At 33.1% G+C, this 24,768-nt stretch overlaps 2 protein-coding genes across 2 annotated transcripts in view; one reads left to right on the forward strand and one right to left on the reverse strand.

The window, feature by feature from the left end:
- Window positions 1-24,768, reverse strand: part of LOC147830838 (uncharacterized) — a 688,366-nt gene that overhangs the window by 482,469 nt on the left and 181,129 nt on the right. The window lies entirely within an intron of this gene.
- The window catches only part of LOC147830840 (uncharacterized), a 115,524-nt gene that overhangs the window by 82,164 nt on the left and 8,592 nt on the right, over window positions 1-24,768 (forward strand). The window contains exon 4 of the transcript XR_015526354.1: window positions 7,408-7,595. The gene's annotated coding sequence lies outside the window, so the exon portion shown is untranslated. The remainder of the gene's footprint in view (window positions 1-7,407; window positions 7,596-24,768) is intronic.

Below are 24,768 nucleotides of genomic sequence, written 5' to 3' on the forward strand. Positions count from 1 at the left end.
AGCCATCCATAAAAACCTCTCAGACAGATACACATGTTCAGGATTATCTTATAGAACTGCTGATTACCTGGAAATGTAGATTGCACACACAAAAAAAGCAAGTGACTAAGCAAAGCTATAAGCTCTTACTGTTAAATTCAATTGAATTGAATAATTTCAATAATATTTTATAAGAAGTTTTTAAATTGTTTTATTTTCCAGAGACAGTCCTGTTTAATTTATTTTCTTGAAGGTTCAGTTTAACAAGTTGAAACAAAAGAAATACATAAAAAATAGTTTACTTGGTAATTAAATAAAAAAAAAAATTTGCATTTCAGTTTAATTTTCAATTTTTATTTCAAATATCGTGATACATATCGAATCGTGAACATTATATTGTGATACACATAGCACCGTGAGCTGAGTGTATCGTTACACCCCTACTGACCGCCAGTCCTTTCTCCAACAGAGAATGTGTGACACGTTTTGAAGTGCAAAATTTGATAGTGAAGACCACAGATGGACCCTGCCCATCTTAAGACATGTTTGCAGGAAGAATGGGTCGAAATTACACTTAAAACTCATCACGTAGTGTATTCAGTCCCTAAAAGTCTTTTAAGTCTTGTGAAAAGGAATGGCAACATAACAAAGTGGTAAAAGCTTTACTGTCCCAACTTTTTTTTAAATGTGTTGCAAGAACCAAAGTTGCAATATAAATAAATTGGATGTTTAATTTGAAAATAACAAAACTAACAATAAAAATCACGAGGAACACATTAAATAATGTTTGTTTGTCTGCAATGAAATACAAGTCAAAGTAAATTTAGAAATCACTACTTTTTATTTGCATTTTCCACACTTTCCCAACAACCTCTGATTTGGAGTTGTTGAAAACTGCCTTGTCAACCTCTACTCTCTTTTCAAGTTCACCTTCATTATTAGGCAATGCTGTTTTTGATTGGGAATAAAAAGTGATTGTGGATTTTTGATTTGACTTTGTGTTTTTGTTTTGTGATGTTTTATTGTAGGACATGTTCTGTCATCTCCATATGCATCAGACACTTTCTTATCAACACTTTCTTATCTACACTCATTTCTTATGGCGGGTTCACCACGTCAGTCACTCTAATTTGTTTTTGTCCTCACACAAATTTACAGCTTGAGTTTAGTTTGGGGCGATTGGGTGCAAATTCCACACATTCGCGGTAAATACGTCATACGTTGCATCATTTGTGCTGCCTGGAGGTAATTTGCCTCTATTACCTCACTTGCATTGACTTGAAGTGCTTTTTTTTTTTCTTGACTTATAAGTCGCTTTGGGTAAAAGCATCTGCTAAATGAATAAATGAAAATCTCAGTTTTCATTTTTTCATTTTTTTTTATTTAGACTTGTAATTCTAGAAAAGAAGTCTGAATTGCAAGATATTAACTCAGAATTCTTGGTTTTTCTTACAATTCAGATTTTTTCTAATACTGCAATATACAATTCAGAGAAAAAATAGTCTGAATTACTGGACATAAACTTAAAATTTTTTTCTGGTAACTCTGACTTAAAAATGAAAAATTAAAAAATTGTTGACAGTTCTGAGAAAAAAGTAAGAGGTTCATCCTGCAAAGTTGAAGCTATAAATTACAAAACTATGATTTAGAGTTGTGTAATATTATTAACTAAGAAGTTGAACTTGCAATTCTGAGAATAAAATTGGAATTATTAGATATGAAATTTGTACTGTGAGATTTAAACTTGCAATTCTGAAAAAAGTCAGAATTTATGTTACTGTAATAACATTACATATTGAGGGAAAAAAAGTCGAAAACTTGCTATAATAAGTGAAGAACATGAAATTTTGGGGGGAAAAAAGTTCTTGAATCTGATTGGCTGATAGCCATGAGATATTAAAGCAATATCATCACTGGCATAGCCTCTTCACCTTAGTGTATTACTCTGCCCACAGGAGTGGCAAGCAGAGGACTACAGTTTGACAAGTATTGCAGCTGTTGGGCAACATAATGGTCTTTTGAGGCTTTTTTAGGCAAGAATGTAGTTGTTTAGATTGCAACTATACAGTTTATTTATGAGGAAAGTGCCTATTTTAAAATATTCATAGTTTCGGAGCATTGATTCAGCACATTCAGGGCCATCAGCCTGCCATACTGACCAGAGCAAAGACGGTTGGCGTTCCACATCAAGATGACGACTGCATAAGTTCTTAGAGAAGAAAAACTGCATTTTTTCAGCGTATGTTTCAAACTACAGCTGAACAAATCATTATAGAGCAGGTAAGTGACAGTCTAAGCTCCAATCTCTCTCTTTTGTATTTTGTAGTGCTTTATTTATACCCTAGTAATCTGGTAGTATTTGCTTTGCTCTGGCTTTTTCAGGGTTAATTATTGTGTACTCCCAATTGCAACAGAGACATACTGGGAAATGTCTCTAGACTGATGGCTTTTAATGCCGCTCAGCCTTAAATTCTTAAAATGTGAGCATAACCTGTTTTGTCATCATTTTAAACATTGTGCTAAAGAATAGTTAAAGTGACGTTGGTGAAGACACTGCTGTTTTGCTGTTCTGACCATCAGCTGAAGATGTTTATTAATAGCGGAAGAAAGTATTTCCTCTTACAAAAGGGTTTTTGAGACTCTTCGTGTTTGATTTTATATGTTCTTTTGCATGGTTTTAGCTGTCAAGAAGGTCAAAAGAATTGGCTAAATGCACTTTTGACTGTTAAACTAGCTATTTTTATACTTAAATGTGATTTTATCCACATTACATTTTACTTAATGTTTGAGTTCTCACCACAAAAAGAAAAGTGACAGCTGTCTTGCCGGCGGCCAGTAAACAAACATTTCTCACTTAAAAATAAAAGGGCAAGTGTCAATTCGCATATATTAGCTGTGAAGCGCAAGACATATTTCGTTTCATTCGCCCAAATTAATATCCACTCAAACACCGCACAATTTGCATATATATTGGATGAGCCGGCAAAACTGTCCAATTATGACAAAGTACTTTTTAGCATCATTATTTGGTCGATTTATGCACAAAAGCTTAATCAGGATACTGTCTCCAGTTGCCATGGAGAAAAATTTTGGCAAACGAGGACTCTTGGCATTCCTGCAAAAGATTCAGTGACATATTATCATATAACATTCCGACGCTGAGCCAACCCAATACTGATGTGAATTAATTGCACAATAAATTTGAATTAATTATTTTTTTTTGTCCTTAGGGAGAAGACCGTGCCTTTGGGATTTTGCCGAGCGCCCACAATCCGGATTTAATTAAAAGTCTATTCTCCATCTGATATCCAATACACATTTAACCATGTCTGTTTTGGTTTGCAGGTTTGATTAGTCTTCCATCCAGTCTTTTTGTCTGTTTCTGTATGATTCCATGCTTCATTGAGATGGATTATTCTGCTGCTCCCTGAGGTTGTGCTACTTTGTTTGGTCTCCTACAGAATTTAGATTCAAATGATGAAGCACTTGTGCATATTTTAGTTTTGTTTTTAGGGTATAACAATGTTTACAAAGCTCATTTATGTGTGCGTGTTTTTTTTAGAAAGGGCATATTTTATGTTGACTTTAAAAATTGAGTTGATTCATCAAATTTGGAGAGGCAAAATGTCACTCCAAATCAAAACTGCACTAAATATTCATTATACAGTGGAGATCAAAATTAGCAAACAACCTTCAGTTTTCCAAATTCCGAGGTCACCGCTTACTCTTATTTGACATTATACAAACAGGAGTAAAAGAGATGTTTTTAACTGTTGCATAAATTCTTAAGCACAAAACACTAAACTCTGATAAAGATTGGAGCACTTTCAGAATCCTAAATAATTAAAGATGCATTTCTTAATCTTACAAATCCTATTTAAAGGTGCAGTATGTAGGTTTGACATAGTGGTTAAACTAGTTATTGCAGTCCAAATTTAAAATATTGGAAAGTTTTTTGTTTGTTTTTCACCTGGCCCCTCCTCATCTGACTTGATGAACACACAGGTTGCCAGATTGATTCAGTATGAAGCTGCCGTCCGCCATTAAAGTTTTAGTGCCATGCCTACTGAAGATTACAGTCACCAGGTTTCAACTGATGCCTCCCTTGCCCTCGGGAAGAAGGCGGCGTAGAACTGACAAAAAAAAAAAAAAATCTATCGTATAAATTGTTATATCAGAATAAAAACGTAAGTTGGGCGGACAAATTTTTGAGGTTAGAGTTGAATTACCTATAAAAAATGATTTGACTGGATGTTTGGAACTGTTTTTTAAATGAAAGTAAAAAAAATCAGTTGAGGGGACTTTAAATTTTGAGTTTTCCACATGAGCATTTGCCACTGTAAAAGTAAAAAGTTATTATTTATATTATATATAAAAAGTTAAAATACAATTTTAAAGCAACCGCCTGCAAAGAAATTTTGAGTTTATTAAGCTTCAGTGGTTAAAGTTGTGCCAAATTGTTCCATAAAGTATACTTGACTTAAACCAGCCTTTTCAGTCAACTTATTTAGAGACTGAAAGTCAGTTATTTGCCACAACTTCAACCGCTGAAGCTTACTCAAATAAACTCAAATTTTCTTTCCAGCTGGTTGCTTTAAAATTTCGAGTCAACTTAATTATTTTATTTTTTTACAGTGAGTACTCATGGAGATTACTATAAAACTGAAAGCAAAAGAAAACACAAGTTGTTTATCCTCCTTTTATGATCCAGAGCTCTGCTGTGAGACTCGAGACAGGTGGCGCACACAGGTGACAGTCGGCTCTCGGCCCTGCACTACTCACTACATCAGTTTTTTTCCAATATCATGCAGCACTACTAGTGATGTCCTGTGAATGACTAGTGATTTCCTATTTTTTACAGTGTTAACCTTCAGAAATGTTTGTTGTAATCTTACCCGTTCATGCTAAAATCAATGCCTTCTTTCTCATTTTGATCACTGTGTTTTGTTCATAAATGACCGTTTTTTTTTTTTCTTGTTGACGTGTTTTGGTTATTTTGTAATCACTGTTCTGCTAGCATGGTATAGCACAGCTCAAATGTCTTCAAACTTTGAATAATAAATGTTAAATCATTTCAGGAAAAAAGTGTTTATAAACTTCTTAAATGTTGATCTCCACTGTATGTGTGTGTGTGTGTGTCTCCATATGTCAGTGCACATGAAATAGGTGTACTGCAATCTTGGCATGTAAATTCATCAGATATACTAAATGGAGGCGATGTGGTTTTGGATGCGTCTGCATTCTGTGCTGTCAAGGATTTTCTTTGCTCTTATCTGCTCAACGCGATTTGTAAGTGTCATACATCGCTTACATTACTGCCTTGACGCTTCATTTCTCTGAAGAATCTTTCCATCTCGCCTTGAACTGCCTTTAGATGGCAGACTATTTAGAAAAATGATGCATGAGCCGAAACACTTGCCAACTGACTCTATCTGACTGTATAAACAACACAAGGTGCAATGTGTATATTAGATAAGTGTCTTTATATTTGTGTCAAAAACGAGACATTCCTTTTTGGTGTCTGCATCAGCTTAAATACACATAAGTGATATTATTTTCATAGAATGCAGAGCTAATGGAAGTGTCTGCCTTGATGTTTCAAATATGCTTTTGAAAGCAATATAATGTTGAAATAGAGTTATCCAGCATATGTTTTTTATGTAAACATGGAATTCTTGTGCTGACTTTAATTTTAATTACTATTATTCGGTATTAAATACATTGGTGTTGAGTGAAAGGGTTTTAAGTTTTCAGTATGAGATTATTTTGTTTTACCTATAAATAGCTTCAGTAAGATTCTGTTAATTTGTTTAGAAATTCCTTAAAAGAAAAATAATAATAGAAAATTAATAACAATAATATCTGAATAATAATGACAATAAAACAAAAATGCTGTGAACTTTAATTGCAATTTACAATAGTTTTTTATATTTAAATATATATTTCAAGAGTTCACACCTGGATATTGCTTGACACTATTAGCAGGTTTGGCATGCTGTCCCGGGAGAGAACCCTGAGCTCAGAGATAATTGAGCCCAGGGCTCCTGCCTGGTCAATTGAGCATGTAAGAGGAGTATGAGATCAGGTATTTCTTGAGAGCTTCCCGTGGTAAAGGAAGAAATGGGAGAAAGGGTGGATGGGGGTTTCTTCTGAAATCAAATATGAGTGATTAATTTTTTGCTAGGCTTATAGTGAGTTTGGATTAATCTAATTGGCTAACTAATGATTGTAGATGAGAGATCAGCTGTGGTCAATCATATCACGTGCTCCTCTCGAAATTTGTTTGTGAAACTTCACTTAAAAGGCAGTTTTTTTGTTGTGATAGAAATCTAAATGATTAATTTTGATATTGTTCAATAACTTGTATTTTTATACTTTGAATTTTTATTTTGGTTTTCATTTAAATGTGTCAGTTTAAGTATTTGTAAACTGTAAACTGTGTTAAATGTTGATATCTTTTTTTTTTTTTCATTTAGTTTTTATTTACATGGAAATTATATTTTTTTCCCTGTAATTTAAATAAAATACTAAGCGTTTAAAAACATCTAATTTATTTGTATTTTTTTTCTTTTAAGTTCAAGATGCATAATAATTATGTATTACTAATAAAAAAAAACTTCTCAATATTTTTAATATTGCTCAAAATACTCTCACCGCCAACTTTATTAACTACACCTGTCCAACTGCTCGTTAACGCAAATTTCTACTTAGCCAATCACATGGCTGCAACTCAATGCATTTAGGCATGTAGACATGGTCAAGACAATCCGCTGCAGTTAAAACTGAGCATCAGAATAGGGAAGAAAGGGAATATTTATTTGACGCACTTTAGGGCCATTAGTACCAATTGAGCATTATGTCAATGCCCCAGCCTATATGAGTATTGTTGCTGACCATGTCCATCTTTTTATAAACACAGTGTTACCATCTTCTGACTTCCAGCAGAATAACGTACCATGTCATAAAGCGCCAATCAATTGACATCTTCTCCTTATAGAAATAGAAAACATGTATTTTGAATAGTTCAAATAGTTTACAATGTTTTCACAATCTTCACAATTCAAATCTTTCACAATTTGAATATTTAGATTTTAATTAAATTCAGCATAAATTAGCATAAAAAGACTTAAAAATGCTATTTTTTTCAAAACTATTGGCAGGTATCATATATAATACTCTTTGATCTTTTTTTTTTTATTATTATTACAAAATAAAAAAAAGATCAAAGATCTGGCAAGCCTATTCAACTGGTCCTCCATATGTCTCTATTTCGATGTCAACATCCTCTCTGATGTCTGATGGAATAAACACTTAAGCTTTGACCCTTGTTGTACGATAGTAGCATGTTCTGCGTCGAAAAGGCCATGCAAAAGTACACGTCACGAACCACCGAGTGCTCATTAATTTCCTCTCTCTTGTTGGTTGCAGTTTCACCCTGGCCACACACTTTTGAAAAGTGTCATCGTTCACTTGTTCCTCTGACCCTCGAGTCCTCTGGAGTTTCGATTTGGAGAGGAAAAGGTCTCAGTGGAACTGCTGTGTGCATTGGAGTTGAAAAAAACTGTGAAATCTCTTTTATAACCATGCAAAATATTAAATCCTGAAGCCCATGGATGGTAAGTGCTCCTGCACATTTATTTAATTGATTTTGTGTTTAAATTGATGTGCACTGAAATAAAAGATTGATTAGATTTACTATTTTTAAGGTAAGTGGTTGCAAATAATTTATATGGGCTGAATTTAAACAAATTTAATTTAGTAATGTTCAACTTAATTTGATCGTTTAAATTCAACCCATATAAGTTGTTTGCAACCACTTACCTTAAAAAATATTTTTAATAAATCCAACTAATACTTTTTTCAGTGTGTGACAACATAGCAATATTTTAATTGTATTAGCAATCTTTGTGAATCAATTGGTGTAGTTTGATTCACAAATGAGTGATTCCTGTGAGACGACTATTTATGGTGAATCAAAAACATGCTGGGATGTACTGTAGATTTATGAAACGATTGAGTCTTATGAGCTGATTCTTTGAAGTGAGTCATGTAGATTTCTGCAGAAACAATATGACTCTTTTGTATGATCTGGGTCTTTCAGTTGTTTAAAGTGTTATTCAAATACAAACGGTGTGATCTGATTCTAAATACCTTATAAGAAGCTGCCAGTGGAGTCTGATTCACAAATAAATGATTACTGTGAGTCGCCCTTTCCCAGTGAATCAAAATTGTGCAGGGATAAAGATGAGTCTCATGAGCTGATTCTTTTAAATGAATCAAATATGTATGAAAATATATATACTTCTGTTTGAGCTGGTTCTTTTTAGTGGTTCAAATACTTGCAGGCGACCCGTATAGTTTGATTCACAAACCAATGATACCAATGATGCAGTGACGTAGATTCCTGAAACAAATGACTTTTATAAGTTGGTTCTTTTTTGTGATTCAAATTTATGCAGACAACCGGTGTAGTTTAAGTCACACACAAAAAGACTCCTATGGGGCAGTTGATTTTATACATTCAAATACATACTGTAGGAATGTAGATTTCTAAAACAAACTACTTTTATGAATCAGTTCTTTATAGTGATTCAGATGCAAAGAATGTGATCTGATTCTTAAATGACTCATGAAAAGCAACCTGTGGAGTCACATTTAAATTCACAAATAAATGACTCCTGCGAGACACCTATTTATAGTGAATCAAAAACATGCATTGGTGCAAATTTATGAAACTAATGAGTCTCATTCTTTTAAGTGAGTCAAATATGTATTTAAGGCATGTACATTTCTGAAAAAAATATGACACTTTTGCGTGTGAGCTGGTTCTTTTTAGTGATGCGTGTGTGAATCTATCCAGCAGGCACACAATGTCATAAGATGTTAATATTAAGTTAGATTTAGGTTGTAAAGTCAAGTGACTAAAATTCAATGTCTTGCCAGTGTCTAAGAAAAATGAATTTTGAGTGGTTTTGGAAAGTAACCAAAATCCAACATCAAGCCAACATCTTAAACCAACGTCATATTGACGTCAAATACTGACATTTATCCGTAAGTTATGGCAACCAAAATCCAATATTGGTAACGTCCACACAACGTCAACTGTTACATCATTATACATTGATATTTGGTTGTTTTTAGGTTGTTTTGGAAAGCGACCAAATTGACAAACCAACGTCATACTGATGTCAAATACTGACATTTATTGGTCAGGTATGGCAACCAAAATCCAAGGTCTAATAGATGTCATAGTGGTTATGTCCACACAACGTCAAGCTGTAACATTATTAGATGTTAATATTTAGTTGTTTTTAGGTTGCGTTAGAAAGTGACCCAAATGACGTCAGTATGACGTTGGATTCTGACGTCAAAACGATTTTAATTTCCACCCAAAATGCAACGTCCTGACGTTTGTGGTAGCATCCACACAATGTCAAGCTGTAACATTATTAGACATTAATATTTGGTTGATTTTAGGTTGTGTTGGAAAGTGACCAAAATCTAACGTCAAGCCAACATCTTAAACCAACGTCATATTGACGTCAAATACTGACATTTATCCGTAAGTTATGGCAACCAAAATCCAATATTGGTAACGTCCACACAACGTCAACTGTTACATCATTATACATTGATATTTGGTTGTTTTTAGGTTGTTTTGGAAAGCGACCAAATTGACGTCGGTCTGGCGTCAACCCAATTTTCATTTCCACCCAAAATGTAGCAACCCACGACGTAGGGGTGCAACGTCAATGAGTCGTTTATTGACATCCTGTGCCTGCTGGGTAATGTATTCAGATAATCCAATGTAATACAATTCACAAACAAATAAAGATTTTTATTTTAAAGAATACCACTTCAGTTTTTTTTTTATAATTTCTTTAAATGTGTTAATTGCCATTTACTGTATTTGTAATATCAGTAATGATATACTGTTTCTGGAAAAGGTGCAGTGTTTCAGCTCAAGCTTTATCTGCAGGTGGCTTATGGAGTTAGCTTGAATTAATAACGTTTAATGTGAGTCATACTTCTTCTCGAGAGCACATTTAAATTCAAGAGATATGATTTGCTGTTCCACCCTTAATGGACTTTGATTGTGTTCTGCTGCACAGAGTCACAAACACAAACCGAAGCGAACGAGGGCAGCACGTCTAGTTTCATTCAGAATATTAATTCTTTCTGAACACAATACTAAAAGCAGTGTCTGCTCAGAACCTGTTTTTTTTTTGGTTTTTTTTTTGTAAAGTGACACACAAAGTGGCTGTTTTAGCAGAAGGAAATGGCCTAAGCCCTCTCTTTTCAGATAACAGAGGTAATTACTGTGGTTTGGACAAGGCCGGCGCTATTGGGCAAGTTTAGCACATAAAACGGGCAGATTAGAATACACTTAAAGCGCCAGTGGGATTTGAGATTACAGGTGGTCTCCCACATAACCGCTTTATTTCAAGATGCATTGTTTCATGAAGTATTCTGACAGTGGATTCGTTTGAGGAAAGAGGTTGCTTGCATCCCATTCTTCTCTTTTGACATATTCAGGACTTTTTATTACCCCTTTTGGGTCTCCAAATTTTTCTTTTCTTGCTTAAAACATGCTTTTTTGAGGCATCAATATTTATAACTTTTTTTTTAAAAGCATTAAATTGCACCCAGAGCTCATTATTTTAACACTTGGAGCATTAAAAGAGAACATCTGAAGCACTTTTCTCAGTGACAGCATCAGTATAAGCTCTAATTAAAGCAGGAAAGTGAAATTGCACTACACAAGCAGACATCTATGATTCTTCAAGCAAATGACTCCTACGAGCTGGTTCTTAATAGGTAGTAAAATACATACAGGCGACAAGTGATTCATTCTCAAACAAAGACTTATAGGAGTCAGTTTTTGTGTTAATCCAATATATGGTGTAACATACAAAAAAAGGTTTTTGAAATCATGCCCGGCGCCAGGATGTCATAACTGAGAGGGCATTTTAACCCCATAGGGGGGCACTAGCCCTAGTGACTGATTTTAGTCGCTCTTGTTCCTTTCATTTTAGGCTATTTATTCACTTATTTATTCTTACTTTGCATTACTGCTTTAGTTACTGACTGAAGGCAGTAATATACATTTTATAGTAATAATAATATGCAAAGTTTCTCTATTACTGATTTTAATAATAAAGGTTATGCAGCGATACCGTTTACATAAAAGCAGACGGATCATGGCTTCAGTGACAAATGAGTTGTTTTAAATTCAATTTTATTCTCCTTATTTCTTCTGTTTTATTTCAAATAATATAAATGTTTAAAGTTTTGGGTAAAGAAGTCAATCTATGCCCTCACATGCAGACTAACCCATGTTTAGACTTTATAACCAGTAAATAAGTAGTAAAATCAGCATAACCGAGTCATCATACTTCACCTTACCCCCACCAATTATTTATCAGTGTTAGTAAATGTTACAATCTAATGTCATTTAAAAAAAGTAGATAAACTTGTTACTAAGTTACATTTTAAGGCACTAGTGTAGCCAGAAAAACAGAGTCTGTCTATCTACCTCAAAAAAAAGGAAAGAAAAAGAAAGAAATTCAGATGGATAACACACAAATCAATAAGCTAAATAATTTTTTATTATAATGTTAAAGGTAAAATTAAAGCTTTATTAGTCTATACGCTATCGTGTTTTTTTCCGTGAAATTGTCTGGTTGGCATTTGTAAAAATGCCACCATAAGCCTCTACTCATCATTTTATTTATTTATTAAGCTTATTTTAATAACTTGTTTTGAGATTAGAATTTCAGTTTTAGGGCCATAAGCTTACAAGTCTAAATAAAATCGGCACGCTAACTGTATTTTAGGTGTTAAAATTGGCCTATATATTTTCTGGTGTTTAATTTAGCTTAAGCAAATAACAGTATAGATAACAGTATAGCCTATAGCGCACACTGTAAAAAATTTCCAGGTTTTCACAACAAGTTACTGTAATTTTTCACAGTAAATTACATTAGTATCCCTTCACAGTATTTAACTGAAAAATTCACAGTAATATGTTGTACTCATAATTTTATTGTGAAATTACGGCAGGTAGCATGATTACAGCAAATTACTGTGAAAAGGGCTATATCTTTTGCACGTTAGTTATAGAAATTCAAACCTTTTTTAATTCAACGTAGAAATTAATACAAATGAACTTTTAACAGATAATAACAGAATGTTATAGCCCCCAAAACGATTTGGTTACCAACATCTTTTTGGTTGTACTGCACCTTTATTTAATTTTATACAGAATAGGAAATAATATTTAATGAACATAACTGTGTGCTTAGCCAAAACACAATAAACTGGAATAAAAAGTAATTAATTAATGAAACCAAAGACTGTTAAACAGCCAACAATTATTTCAATGTCAGGGTAAATGTCGACGGTTTCATGAGTATTGGGCACCTGTCATCGCCTGGAGGTCACTAATCTTTAATTTAGAATTAAATATATATATATATATATATATATATATATATATATATATATATATATATATATATATATATATATATATATATATATATATATATATATATATATATATATATAATTTTTTTTATCTATATAAATAAACCACAGATTAGAGTTTTAAACAGCTACATTCTAGCATGAAAAACAGTTAAAACTTCATTTTCGGACGCATATAGAGCCATCGAAGACGGGGCAATTGTCCCAATGTCTAGCCTGAAGACAGGCGCCTCTCGGCGGATACATGAGTAATGAGCGCCGTTACCGCCTGTAGGTCATAGATCTCCGCTACCGGCAAAACACACTTAAAATTACACACAATCTTTAATAACAATCCACAGATTTGAGTTTTGAAGAACTACATTCTCGCATGAAAAAGTGTTAAAACTTTATTTCATTACATATTACAAGCAATATTTATAATATTATGTGCCTTCTCATCCACCATTACAGCTTGATGCAGCTTGGTGCAAAATGAATCCTGGGAGGAAAAAAATAATAATTCTCAATACACTCCAAACGAACTTTATCCTTATTGTTAAAATAGATATGTAATATTTTGAATGGCGAAGAAAATAATTAACTTTATATTTCAATCAATATATTACTTTTGCACTGCTTCGGTTCAGGACTCGTGTGAAATTGAATCAGATTCAGATATTTTATCAGACGTGTTCATGAGCTCATAGTCATCAACAAGCAAGTCGTGTACAAGCAGTACACGAACCAAGCAATATGATGAAATATTAATGAATTATATGTTTGCGTCTTACAATATTATACAAAACGGAATCGTTTTCAGGCGAATTCGATTCTTTACTGTTCACTTAAAGGAGCCGAATTCGACGCTTTACAGTTCACTTAAAGGAGCCGATTCATTTAACTGAACTGACTCGACTCGACCGCAAACAAGCGCCCTCACCACAGACAACGCCTGCCTCGTCTCTTCACCCTACGGATTCATCCTCGGTAAGTGTTAAAATATGACTTTTGTCCGTTAAATTATTGTTGTATGTGTATTTCTGTATAGTGCATGTCATTTAACTGGAATTTACCGAGTACTTCAGTTGTACTCGCACGTACAGGGTTTAAGCGCGCCTTTTTTAAAACAAGAAATTAACGACGCCAGATCCCAGATAGCAGGCAGTAATCGGCCCGAGCTCGGCTGCCCCTCGGCGCCTCCGGCTCCGACTCGGCATCGGCGAGTGTTATCCGGGCCGAGTGCGGCCCGCAGCTCGCTCGCGCACATGCGGTTGTGATGCGGCTGTAAAGCACTGGCCCGATTCCGGTCAACCATATCCTGGCCGCTTCTGGCAAGGACTCGGCTGATGGCAACCGATTAACTTCTTATTTTATCTAGTAATCTGTTAGCTCCACGTTTAATGATAATTTGAGAAAATATTAATGGTACGATAGCAAAAAAAAAAAGAATATTTAGTGTGGATGGTCGCAATGTTTAGACGCAAACAAAACAATATTATTTATAAATAGATTATACATGTCATCTAGAGAAAAACTATGTAAAATTCGCTTATTTTTGAGATAGCACGCTCCTGTGGTGACTGTTTTTTTTAAAGCAGAAGTTGGTTTCATAATAAACACATGCGTTACTAAATTCCTGATCCAAACTCCAATCCAGACGGTGGCGGTAATGCTCCAAAAAGCTGGTTGTCAACCACCATGGCACGAAGATCACAAGAAGAAAAGGGTTGGTTTTTCAAACATTTCACGTGGAGTCCGGTCAGAAAGGTAAGCTTTTTACTGCTTGTGTTTCTGTATAATTAGCGAATTTAGAGCTTAAAACATTTCCACGGTGTTTGGTTGTAACAGCATTTAGTAATTTAAAACAGTTTGATACGAAATGTAACTTGCTTTAAGAAACACAACTGGAGCTAATGTATGCTAACGCTAACAGTTACAAACACGTCTGAAAGTTCCTTTTCCTTTTACACAATGTTAGATTGTAACGTGTGTAGTAACTGAAAACTATTTTAATTATTTTAAAGAAACATGAAACGAATTTGTGTGTATGCTAACTTTGCGTTAAAGAAAGTTTCTGTAGACGAATCCATTAACTAACTTGGCAAAACGTGTTTTTTTCTGATTTAACATTATAAAGTACCGTGGATGTTGAAAAAATCATTGTACAGGCGTATACTTCTCCAACAGTATAAATTCTGTGATTATGTGTAAATAAAAACTATTCGTTTTGGATTAATAAAATATTATTGTTTATCTTGTTTATGCAGTTAGTCACAAAAATGATCGAAACTCGACTGTTTACTATTCTCTTTAAATTATCCGAGAGAAATATATTACTATGCACTTAAATTCATATGTGTTAGCCTATGTGAATCAATTATATCTTTTGTTCAAGCTGTAATGATCAGTTAATGTAAAACTGAACGTCTTAAAGCAGATTTTGATGTGTTTTTTTTGTTTTTTATGTTATTGACAGTGATAAATTCTGATTTAAATGAATGGGTAACAATATTTGTTGGTTAAGTCTCATTGTTCTTGTTTAACAAAGGTTAGTGACATCATTTTGCAGCACATCACGACCAAAGAAGTCAATGGCACACTCTTTTGAACGTGAATAGGCATGCTATAGTTGTGTGCTAAAAGTCCATAAGCTGTAAACTGCTGATACATTTTCAACATAGATTGAGCTTTTCAGACATTACATTACTAATTGCTTCACAAACAGCTGAAATGGTTTATTGTTATTGGCTATCATCATCAAACATTTTTCACAATGGTAGGTTAATCTTCATGGGTACAGAATAATGCATGTGCTTGACCATCTTACAAATCTATGTCTCAGATTCATAAGGCTGTCACTCTGCATGAATCTCCGAATAAATCTTGTGCAACCTTCTGTGTACTGATTATTTACACTATAGGTATTATATGCATTAATTAACTTTGATAGTATTTCAGGGTTTGAACTTTTCTTTACGGGAGGTTAACAACAATGTGATGTTTTATTATAGATGCATATGAGGAAGCTCGACTCAAACATCCACACGCAACTGTGATTTCTGACTGGTAGACAGATGAGGATGATGATCGCCTGTCATACATCTAAAGACAGAACAGGTTTGTTTGCAATTATTTTAAACACATACTGTCAACATTATGTCATTGATCTATTACAACCTGTGAGTTTTGCCCTGGCACTATACTAAAGTGATGTTTTGTTTTGTAAATGTATCTGATTAAGGGACAGTATAGACACATCTATACCGTGATGAAGAAAAATTACTTGGAACAAAGAGGCTGGATAAAAGGCAGGTATGAAGATTTCAGAAATCAATGCAGCACCACAAGTCACATCACCATCAGTGACTATGGCAGAAATCTTAAGACCACCATCAAGATGCACAGATACTGTACATTCCAGTACACCAGGCGTGTCCAAACTACGGCCCGAGGCTTTTTATAAATATCAATAGAATCTGGCCCGCTATACAAAAATGAACGTAATTCAATAAATAACCACCGGGTGTCGCTATTACATGCATTTAATTAAGCAGCAGTTCTTGTTATGATCTATCTATCTATCTGTCTGTCTGTCTGTCTGTCTGTCTATCTACACACAGTTGAAGTCTGAATTATTAGCCCCTCATTAATTTATTTCTTCTTTTTTAAATATTTCCCAAATGATGTTTAACAGAGCAAGAACATTTTTACAGTATGTCTGATAATATTTTTTCTTTTGGAGAAAGACTTATGTTTTATTTCGGCTAGAATAAAAAGCGGTTTAATTTTTTTTATGAACCATTTTAAGGTCAAAATTATTAGCCCCTTAAGTCTTCAGAACAAACCATTGTTATAAAATAACTTGCCTAATTACCTTAACTTGACTAGTTAACTTGATTAACCTAGTTAAGCCTTTAAATGTCACTTTAAGCTGTATAGAAGTGTCTTAAATATCTAGTCAAATATTATTTACTGTCATCATGGCAAAGATAAAATAAATCAGTTATTAGAAATGAGTTACTAAAACTAATATGTTTAGAAATGTGTGGAAAAAATGTTTAACTCTCCGTTAAACAGAAATTGGGGAAAAAATAAACGGTGGCTAATAATTTAGGTGGGCTAACAATTCTGACTTCAACTGTATATATATATCATGTCATATATATATATCATGTATATATATATCATGTCATATCAGACATATATATATGTCTGTGTGATGTATGTAAAATTTGGCCCGCGACAACGTTTGTTTTTTGGCCCTCGGCCCAAAAAGTTTGGACACTCCTGCAGTACACCTATGAACATTTACAGTCTTTGTTCTAGTGCAGTTTGAGATCAAGACAGAACTTATTGCATCTCGTGATGTTTTTGTAAGACATCACTAAATTTGTTAAGGTTTAATGCAGCTAGAAAGTAAAGATCAACTAGAGAATATCAGCAGTGTCTAACCCACTGTTGTATTTACAGAAGTTTTATGAGAATAAACTACAGGTTGATTTATACTAATCTGTTATTTTTCTTTTATAGCACGACTGACTGAAGTTTTAAAATCATGCAACGTCATAAAGCAGCAGCTGGGCCTGATTCTCACAAAACCAAAACAGACGTGATGAAATTCCAGATGTAAACACATTTGACCTTCCTTTGGCCAATTGGATTTGGAAAAGCTTGAAAATCAACTAAAGGAGCAGCCTGAACAAATGAAGAAACTGGTAAGTTCAAGCTCTTGCTAATTTCAAAGTGTTTTAAGTTTATTTGTTTTTTTTTTTTATTGTTTTTTTTTTGCTTCGTAGGTAGCCTACTTTTTTCCTAATTTTTTCTTTTTTTTTACATTAGTACTTGTTCACTACTAATTATCTGTTTATCTTTTAATCACAGATGGAGTGAGGACAAATGTCCATACCACACCACTGATAAAGAAGTGGAAAAATGCATTACAAGGTAGCTACAACTTGCCCCTGACAGGGATGGAGGAAGAAAGAAGAGAAAGCTAATGTGTCAAATGTCTACATCACTATTTTGTTTTATTTTTTAAACAACATTTTAAGTGTATTAGGATGTTCCCTGATACTTGAACAATTTGTTTCTTTCATTTGCATTTATATATATATATGTATATGTATATATATATATATATATGTGTGTGTGTGTGTGTGTATGTATGGTATGTATGTATGTATGTGTGTGCGCCAAATTGTAAAGAAACATCTTGATACATTTTTAATAAACGTAATACAAATAAAATTATAAATATAAAATTGCACAAGACGTGTATATATATGAAATGTATAATCATCTCACTCATGTCTTGCTGTTTGTGCAATTGATTTTGTTCTGCAATTATTTATATATATATATATATATATATATATATATATATATATATATATATATATTTGTTTGTTTATTATTATTTTAATGTTTTATTAAAAAATGTTTCAAGATGTTTCTTCAGAATTCTGCAGTACTTTTTACAAGTTTGACTTGGATATTTTACGGATTGTCATTGGTATTTTTAAGATGTTTCTTGCTATATCTTAAATTGGTTTCTATATTTAGGTTTATATAAAATTTAGCTGTTTTTTACAAATTTTTAATTCAAGTCTATTGGGAAAACAGGGTTGTTTTAAAAAACATCTGTGTTTGTGTGTAATTTTTAGATTTTTTTGTTTAAATCTTTCTGTGTGTCTTTATTGTGTTGTTTTATTGTTGTTTTTATATTGATATTCTTGTGCACTACAAAATTATTTATAAAATTTTAGTACTATTTTTTTCATGCAATCAATAAACGTTTAACATTTATTTATTTTGTCATTTGTCTTGATTATTTTCGTTACAGAATATGTATGCAGTTTGCACTTTATTCAAAGGTTAAACGCAGTGCTTACACTTTGTGTTTACATTATAGCCTGTGTTTGCTGTTATATAAATTCAAATGGTTGTAATACCATATATCAAGTACCAATGTAATACCAAAAGGTTTTATAAGGTGTATAAATACGGAGTCGCGCCAGCTCCGGGCCGCAGCGCACATTACCCTCGCGCCGATTCCGGCGCGGATGCGCAGCGTCGGCTCGCTTACGGCCGCCGCATCTGGCCCGCTTGATTCGGGCCGGAATCGGGCAGTGAGTCCACAGGCATCCGGCCCGAGTCCGGCAGCCGAAGTTGGGCCGAGGGGTTAGTCTCCGGCAGGCGACAATCTAGCCGGAACTGGCCCGAGTATATTTTGCTATCTGGGATGGTGCTTGTAGTGTTTTCTGAGGTATTAGCATAACGTTAACGGTAGTTCCTGAAAAAAGAAAGGGAATTTTCTTTAATTAACTTCTTGTTAACTGCATTTTCTGTTTTAGTACAATGAAGTAAAGGTGAAATTACTAAAGTTAAGGTAAGCTCTGACCTTCACTTAAGTTAACGTTACGTTTAGTCACCATCATGTACGTTAATTTTGTTCACTGTAACGTTATTGTTAAGTTAGTTAAATAAACTAAACTCATTATGAAACAAGTCTTAACTGTTTTATTAAATGAGGCTTATAATACAATTCAGTTGTATTCTTTTAAACTAACACTAACACAGTACATATTGTATATTTCTCACTGGTGTTAATGCAGTGCTAACATTTACTAATGAGAACTAATTGTATATTGTCACTAACTGTAGATTTTATTTTTTGGTGTTCAGGTGTACCTGATAATAGCTGAAGTGTGAGGTGAGTGTAAATTCTGAGCACACAAATATAACCTAAATTCATTATCACAATCTAAACCTATATATATATATATATATATATATATATATATATATATATATGTATGTATATATATATATATATATATATATATATATATATGTATGTATATATATATATATATATATATATATATATATATATATATATATATATATATATATATATATATGAGTATGTGTGTGCGTGTGTTAGGTTGAGTCTTATTCTACTCTTATTATATTCATATTTTTTTGCAGCCACAGCCATTGATGTTGAAACACTGATGCTACCAATCACCCCTCGCTTGATTATTAAAGGTAATGTTGATGCCTTCCTCGTTTTTATTAGATTTTTAAATGTCAGGTTTTTCACAGATTTGTTGTGAGCAGTTTCTTGTACAAACTCTTTTTCTTCTTCCAGAAGTTCCACCAGTACCTCCAGTAGTAGTAAATATTAGACAAAGATTTTTTTAAACTATAGTTTTTATTTTTATTAGCAATTTTACTGGGCATGTGTGTTTGTTTGCTTGGTTTTTAATAGGCAGAGCATGGAATGTCAACTTTGTTTCTACAAAAAAATTTAATTATTCACAAACACCTCTAATTTAGTCCTTCTTTCCCCCTTTTAGTCTTATTCCTTGGACTCGGAGGGTCGAGTGGTCATGGGACCTCACCTGGATTTCACAACTGAGTTTGGATCTGGTCTGAAACTGAATTATGCTGAAGATGCCTTTTGCACTCTGGAATTTAAGGTAATGTCAACAATAAATATTGTAACTGAGGGCTTGTTTTGGGGGGGTTAAACAAGGAATGTATAGGAGCACAAGTCATGACTCCCCTTGTCCCCTTGTTATAAAGGGCCGTGTTGCAGACACAATTTGTTTGTCTGTGCTGGAGACCAGAGGGGAAGCTGTCTTTAAAAGGATGGGGCTCTTTTACCATATGTGAAGTTACATATTCAGGTGAGTGGATTACATGCAAGTCATTGCAAATGCATAAATAGTGGGAAATTTTTACTGGGCAGCACAAATTAAGTGAAACTCAAAAAACGTTGAAAAATATTTGGAATATTTGCAAAAAACTTGATTGAAATTAATACAACACAAGTGCTGTATCACTTCAATCAAGTTTTTTTTGCAAAATTTTCCTAATATTTAAATCATGAAAAATTAGCTTGATGTAAGAAACATCCTGCTAGTATTCAAGAGCAAGTACTGTGATGCATGTGTTAACTTTGCAGTAAGTGTGAACCCAGCATTAGATTATAGTCTGTAAACAGAAGGTGTAAATCAAATCAACTGTTTTAAAATGCTCTGCCTAGGTCATTAAAACCACTATTTGTTGTTGGACTGTTCTTGATTGTGTGTTTGTGATGGAAATGTTTTTCAGATGTTTTTGTTTAAATGATTGCAGTTTGACTGAGCTACAGTATTGTCAGCATGTTCAAACTGAGCTAACAGTAATTTTGCTCTCTAGTGCAGCAGTAGTGTCCCAGTAGTGTTGTATGAAGCTAACTGTTTGTCTGCCCTTTTGCTTATAGGTGCTTTTTGGGCACCAGTTTGGAGATGGAAGACAGACGAAGTCAAAGAAGCAGAGAAGACACATCAACCAGCAAGTGTGTAAAATTATCAGGAAAATGATTGACCTTGAATAGACGACTGCCTAATTTAGCAAGAAGTTTTGTCTCTCTCTCTCATGTGTGTGTGTGTATATATATATATATATATGTATATATATGTATATATATATGTATATATATGTATATATATATGTATATATATGTATATATATATATGTATATATATGTATATATATATATGTATATATATGTATATATATATGTATATATATGTATATGTATATATATATGTATATATATGTATATGTATATATATATATGTATATATATGTATATGTATATATATATATATATATATATATATATATATATATATATATATATATATAATGAGAGAGAGAGAGAGCGCACTCTGAAGCACTGCTTTTTATATGTATGCTACATATGATGTCAGATTTTTTTGTTCTTATGTTATAGTATTTTTTGAGGCTTCACCTTCACCTTTTGAAAGTTTTCTGAAATGTTTACACAGATGTCATTAAGCTGTTAAATAAATCTGTAAAATGTATGTGTGTTTGTTTTTATTTTGATTTTAGAGTCTTTTCAGATCACCCAAAAATGAAGATTCTGTCGTCATTTACGCATCCTCAGGTTGTTTGGACACAGAGGAATATTTCATATTTTTATTCCTGTGTTTAACAAAAAAAAATCATTTTTAACAGAGCTGGAACAACCTGAGGGTGAGTAAATCAAGATAGAATTTTCATTTTTGTGTGACCTAAAATTGCTTTGAAATTTTACATCACCAAACTATTAAATTACAGTAATCCGGGATATAACTGTAACTTTGCAGTTAAATCAGGTATTTAAACTGCAACCTACTGCTAAATCACAGTAATCGTTTTGCAAATTCACAGTAAAATAAAGTTAATTCTACAAGATAATACTGTGAAATTACAGTAACGGACTTTATTATCTACTGTAAATTTACAATATATGGTTGTAATTTCACAATAATTTAATGTGACAAAACCACAGTAAATTACTGTGAACTACCTCACAATAATTTACTGTGAATTTACATACAGTAATTTACTGTGAAAGTAATGCAATTATTAGCCAGTAATTTACTGTGAATTTAAGGTCAAATTTTTTACAGTGCACGTTAGAGGTTGATCTGCAGCAAATTAACTTACTCACGCATTATATAGCCTACCTATTTCATTTATAACAGTGTGACTTTGCAGGACCATGATCTTTAAAGGCTGTAAAAGTGCACTTTAGTGATGTTAAAATTAAAGCAAACATTCAAAATCGTTCTCTGTTCTCTGTCAATTTTATGGATTAATTGTAATAATATTATTAATAATGAATATAATAAATTATAATATTGATTATAGTGTAGCCTACTATGGGAATGTGCGATGTCCAACTAAACATGTTATTAGGCTACTCTAATTTTAATCCCTGAAAAACTAATGTAAAAATAATGTAAAAATAACAGGCAGTTGCGTCACTGCTAAAATTAATTTAACTGGAAATTTCTTTTGAGCTTTTTCCTTTGTAGCTCAAGAGAGTTGTATTTAAAGAATTAGATAACCAAAACATGTAATGAATTAGGCTGCTCGCCTTCATGTCATCCACTAGTCCACTGGGTTTTCTCCCAGATCTCTGGACTATTGCTTTCATTTCACAATTTTCATAATTTAATTGCTTTTTCATATTATAAAATATCTAAATGTATGTTCTGAAGACTGGAATGATGGGAGTGTTAGTATTAAATGACCAAAAGAATTGAGTAACTTTTGAGTAAACTAATCCTTTAGGAAAACTTAAGGGGCACGAAAAAGCCACAGGTTGCAGGCATGTAGCTTTCTGAAAAAAGATAAATAAATGAAAATTGTGGTTCGTTCAAATAGATACAAGAACCTACGGTGCTCTCATTCACAAACAAACGACTCTAATGACCTTGTTCTTTTTAACTGATCAAATACCTCCAGGCAACTATTCTGATTCACAAACAAATGACTCCTATGATTAGGCTATCAAAAACATGCAGGCATGTAGATTCCTGAAAAAAAAAACCTTTTTTTGAATCGGTTCTTTGTAGTAAATCAAATAGATGCAGAGACTACTGTACTCTAATTCACACAAAGCTATTCATTTTTGGTGAATCAAACACAGTATAGTCTGATTTACAAACAAATATCCTATGATGTGATATATAATATACAAATGTCAAAATGGCATTTATGAGTCAGTTCTTTATACTGATTCAAATACAACCAGTGGGATCTGATTGTTAAATGACTAAACAAAATGCAACAAGTCTAGTCTGATTCACAAACAAATAAATCCAGTGAGCTGGTTCTTTTTACTGAATCAAATGCATGCAGGCATGATTCTAATAATAATAAAAAAGATTATTGTGAATCAGTTCTTTGTAGTGAACTAAATACATACAGGAAATTACTGTACTTTCATTCACAAACAAATGACTCCTATGAAGCTATTCATTTTTTTGTTAATCAAACACTCAGTATAGTCTGATTCACAAACAAATGACTCCTATGGAGCTATTCATTTTAGTGAATCTAACAACCACTATAGTCTGATTCACAAACAAAAGACTGCTATGAAGCTCGTCATTTTTAATGAATGGAACACCCAGTATAGTCTGATTCACAAACAAATGACTCCTGTAATGAAGCTATTCATTTTAAGTGAATCAAATACCTAGTATAGTCTGATTCACAAACACATGACTCCTATGAAGCTATTCATTTTTAGTGAATCGAACATTCAGTATAGTCTGATTCACAAACACATGACTCCTATGAAGCTATTCATTTTTAGTGAATCAAACATTCAGTATAGTCTGATTCACAAACAAATGACTGCTATAATGAAGTGAATTTTATACACACACACACACACGCACACACACACACACACACACACACACACACACACACACACACACACACACACACACACAAATACATGTTTGATTCCTGAAACAAACTATTTTTATAAGTCATTTTGAATCACTTTATAGTGATTCAAATACAACCAGTGTGAGCTGATTCTTAAATGACTCATGAGAGGAGTCTGATTCAAAAACAAATAACTCTGAGCTGGTTCTTTTAAGTGAATCAAATGCACATTTGCATTTCAATTCTTGACGCAAATGACTCTTATGAGCCAATTCTTTTTAGTGAATCAATACACGTACTGTAAGCATTCCTAAAACAAATGACTATTTCTTATGCTTAAAATCCATTTTCATGAGGCCAACATTAATCCTAGCTTTTAAAAGCACTAATATGAGGCTTAAATTACATCCAGAGCTCATTATTCTGACACATGGTGCATCAAAAGGGATTGTCTGAAGCGGTTTCCTCACTGATAGCATGAGTACATTAAGCTCCAATTAAAACAGGAAGGCGAAACCCGACGCTGTTCACCATGACATCATCGGGGCTCGAGTGGCTCTGTACATCAGAAATCAACAAAACATGCTCGAATTTACAGGCCATTTTAAAACAATTAAACTGGATTTATGGGCGCTTCAAATTGCTTGCAGCTTTTTAGAGATGTTTTAGTAGCGCCATAAAAAAGCGCCCTCGCAAATAACAAAAAATAACTTTGGCGAGGAAATGCGGTGCTTGACTTTTTATTGGCTTGTTACGGTAGTTTCCTCGCACCCTTTTGTTGTTTCGTATTAAATGAAAAAGTTAGCTCTCATGTCGTTTCAGAGCCGCTTGACACTTTTTCTTCCGTGGAATATTCTGGACACTCTTTTTCCATGTAATGAAAGTAAATGAATCGTGACATTTATTTTTATAGCATTTTATTTATATCAATTCAAAAGCAGCTTCAGTGTATTAAATATGAAAATAGCTGTATTAATGTTGGAAAATTCTTCAGTTTAAAGATCTTTCCATACAATTTTAGCTGTAAAAAAGCTTTTAAAAGACAAGAGTCTCATTATTCTGCTAAAATTG

Source organism: Danio rerio, chromosome 25, assembly GCF_052040795.2.
Source record: "Danio rerio strain M-AB ecotype USA chromosome 25, GRCz13ab, whole genome shotgun sequence".
NCBI classification, from domain to species: Eukaryota; Metazoa; Chordata; class Actinopteri; order Cypriniformes; family Danionidae; genus Danio; species Danio rerio.